We start from the raw sequence: 3,919 nt of genomic DNA, 5'->3' as shown, positions 1-3,919 counted from the left end.
AGCGCCTCCCCTTCCCCTTCCCTTCCTCCCGCCGCTGCCGGCCTGCGCCACCGGGCCCTGCCCACGTGGTGTTGGCGGCGGCGGCCTTCCCTTCCCCCCGCGTGGTGCCATGGCTCGGGTGGTGGCGTCCCACGGCGGTGCTCCTCGGTCGACGGTGGTTCCGGCAGCGGCGGCTGCTCCTGGCGGCGCAGCTCCGGGTGGCCTAGAGGAAGCGGCGCGGCCACTTGGCGGCGGGCCGGTGAAAGATCGTGGATGTCGCCTAGAGGGGGGTGAATAGGCGCTTTAAAATAATTACGGTTAAGGCTTGAACAAATGCGGAATAAACCTAGCGGTTAATTTGACAAGCACAAAACCTACAATGACTAGGCTCACCTATGTGCACCAACAACTTATGCTAAGCAAGATAAACAACTAAGTGATAGCAAGATATATGACAAGAAACAATAAGGCTGTGACGCCCCCGATTCAATCGTACACTAATCATACACGCAAACGTGTACGATCAAGATCAGGGACTCACGGAAAGATATCAGAACACAACTCTAAAAATAAAAAGTCATGCAAGCATCTTAATACAAGCCAGGGGCCTCGAGGGCTCGAATACAAATGCTCGATCATAGGCGAGTCAGCGGAAGCAACAATATCTGAGTACAGACATAAGTTAAACAAGTTGCCATAAGATGGCTAGCACAAACTGGGATGCAGATCGAAAGAGGCGCAGGCCTCCTGCCTGGGATCCTCCTAAACTACTCCTGGTCGTCGTCAGCGGCCTGCACGTAGTAGTAGGCACATCCAGTGTAGTAGGAGTCATCGTCGACGGTGGCGTCTGACTCCTGGGCTCCAGCATCTGGTTGCGACAACTAGCTAGAAGGGAAAGGGGGAAAGAGGGAGAAAAGCAACCGTGAGTACTCATCCAAAGTACTCGCAAGCGAGGAGCTACTCTACATATGCGTGGGTATATGTATAAAAAGGCAATATCGATGGACTGAACTGCAAAATGCCAGAATAAGAGGGGGATAGCTAATCTTGTCGAAGACTACGCTTCTGGCAGCCTCCGTCTTGCAGCATGTAGAAAAGAGTAGATTGAAGTCCTCCAAGTAGCATCGCATAACATAATCCTACCCGGCGATCCTTCCCTCGTCGCCCTGTGGAAAAGCGATCACCCGGTTGTTTGTGGAACTTGTCTGGGTGTGTTTTATTAAGTATCCGGTTCTAGTTGTCATAAGGTCAAGGTACAACTCCGGGTCGTCCTTTTACCGAGGGACACGGCTATTCAAATAGATTAACTTCCCTGCAGGGGTGCACCACATAACCCAACACGCTCGATCCCATTTAGCCGGACACACTTTCCTGGGTCATGCCCGGCCTTAGAAGATCAACACGTCGCAGCCCCACCTAGGCACAACAGAGAGGTCAGCACGCCGGTCTAAATCCTATGCGTGCAGAGGTCTGGGCCCATCACCCATTGCACACCTGGACATTGCGAGGGCGGCCGGAAGCAGACCTAGCCTCCCTAATACAAGAGCAGGTGTTCCAGTCCAATCCGGCGCGCGCCGCTCCATCGCTGACGTCAAGAAGGCTTCGGCTGATACCACGACGTCGAGTGCCCATATCTTTCCCGCGTAGTTGGTTAGTGCGTATAGGCCAGTGGCCAGACTCAGATCAAATACCAAGATCTCGTTAAGCGTGTTATTATGAAGCAACCGCGAACGCCGACCAGGACCAGGCCCACCTCTCGCCTAGGTGGTCTCAACCTGCCCTATCGCTCCGCCACAAAGATCCACACAGAGGGCCGTCGGGACAAAGGTCCTTTCAGCCCCCAATCCGTGAATCACTCGCGGGTACTCCTCGAGCCGACCCAACTTTAGTCACCATGTGTAATATGTATATATGTATAGCATATACCCATGATCACCTCCCGAGTGATCACAGCCCAATAGTATAGCAAGGCAGACGGACAAGAATGTAGGGCCAATGATGATAAACTAGCATCCTATACTAAGCATTTAGGATTGCGGGTAGGGTATCAATGACTGTAGCAACAATGACAGGCTATGCAACAGAATAGGAGTAACCGAACAGTAACATGCTACACTACTGTAATGCAAGCAGTATAGAGAAGAATAGGCGATATCTGGTGATCAAGGGGGGGGGGGCTTGCCTGGTTGCTCTGGCAAGAAGGAGGGGTCGTCAACTCCGTAGTCGAACTGGCAGCATCAGCGTCTGTCTCGGTGTCTAGCGAGAGAAGAGGGGGAAGAAACAATAAATACAATGCAAACAAATACATGACGATGCATGACATGACAAGGCGTGTTGCTAGGCGTGCCCAAACGCGGTAGTAGGTGGTACCAGCGAAGGGGGGAAACATCCGGGAAAGTATCCCCGGTGTTTCGCGTATTCGGGGAGAGGAGCTGGAGGGGGAAAGTTGCGAGTTCGGTGTGTTAGGGATGTGTGGGGAACGAACGGGGGGAAACATCCGGGAAAGTATCCCCGGAGGGGGAAAGTTGCGAGTTCGGTATGTTAGGGATGTGTGGCGGATGAACGGGCTGCGTATCCGGATTCGTCTCGTCGTTCTGAGCAACTTTCATGTAGAAAGTATTTTCATCCGAGTTACGGATTAAAAGATATGATTTTCTAAAGATTTAAATCATTTTCTGATTTTAATTAGTTATTTAAATACAACATTATCCAGAACAGTGCCTGATGACGCAGGCATGACATCAGAGTGATGTCAGCAGGTCAACTCGTCGGTTGACCAGTCAAACCAGACAGGTGGGTCCAGTAGGACCCACATGTCATTGTCAGGGGCACTAACAGGGGGTTTAAACTAACTAAATGGGTTAATTAGCAGGTGGGGCCCGGTAGTCAGTGAGAGATTAGTATTTAATTAACTAATTTAATTAATTAGCAAATTATCTATTTATTTTATTCATTTATAGCATGGGCCTCGCATGTCAGTGCCAATGGGCTGCCCAGTCAGCATGTTGACTGGGTCAATCCAGTCAACGGGGCCCCCATGGCCCACTGGCAGTGACCCAGGGGTGGGCCCGCCTAGCCATGTCGGTGGACGGCGCCGGAACGATGACGGCGAGGCAAAACGCGGTGGCGCGGCTCGGGAGGTGGCCGAAAATCACCTACAGGGCACCGTTCATCGAGTTTTCGGGCGCGTTCGAGAGCTACGGCTGCGCCGCATCCAACGGTGGTGATTGGGGCGGCAGGGGTGACCGGAATCGAGCGCTACAGGCTCGACGGCGGCGAGGTGGTTCGGGCGTGAGACGAAGAAGGCGACGCAGCGTGCTTCGGGGCTAACGGGAAGGCTAGGGTGGAGCTGCGCGACGCGCTGAGCACAAAGGGCTCGGCCCCGTGACCATTTGGTCACCGGAAGGGCGCCGGCGACGCGCGCGGGCGGCGGCGCAGTCGGGAGCTCGAGGAGAGTGGAGCGGGGGCGAGCTAGCGAAGAATTGGAGAGGTAGGGGAGGATCTACGGGGCATGATGAGTGTAACCGACACGAGCCCGTGACCATGTGGTCACCGGATACTCGTCGGCGACGAGATCCGCGGCGGGGCGCTCGGGTGCTTCAGCGGCAGCTAGCTAGGGCGCAGGAGAGAGAAAGGAGGGAGCAGGGGCTCATCGAGCGGCGCACACGGTGGCCCTTGGGGGTTTAGTAGCTGCAGGGGCGCGGCCGGAGTCGGTGAAGAACGGCGGCGGAGCTTGTCGGAGCAAAGGAGGAAGATGGCGGCGTCGGGGCGTTGCGGTGGCTCTGGTCTCCATCGGGTTGCACCAGTCGAAGCAACGGACGACGGCGGCCCTCGGAGACACCGTGGGGCGGCGAGGTGGGCACGGTGTCCGTGGCTAGGCCGGAGCCATGGAGGCGGCGGCGCTCGGTTACGGAGGGGAACGAGGGGGGCGCGGTGGATC

This window comes from Triticum dicoccoides, chromosome 1B (assembly GCF_002162155.2).
Source record: "Triticum dicoccoides isolate Atlit2015 ecotype Zavitan chromosome 1B, WEW_v2.0, whole genome shotgun sequence".
In the NCBI taxonomy this organism is placed as follows: domain Eukaryota; kingdom Viridiplantae; phylum Streptophyta; class Magnoliopsida; order Poales; family Poaceae; genus Triticum; species Triticum dicoccoides.
The sequence above is the reverse complement of the archived record's forward strand: the minus strand, read 5'-3'. Positions refer to the sequence as shown.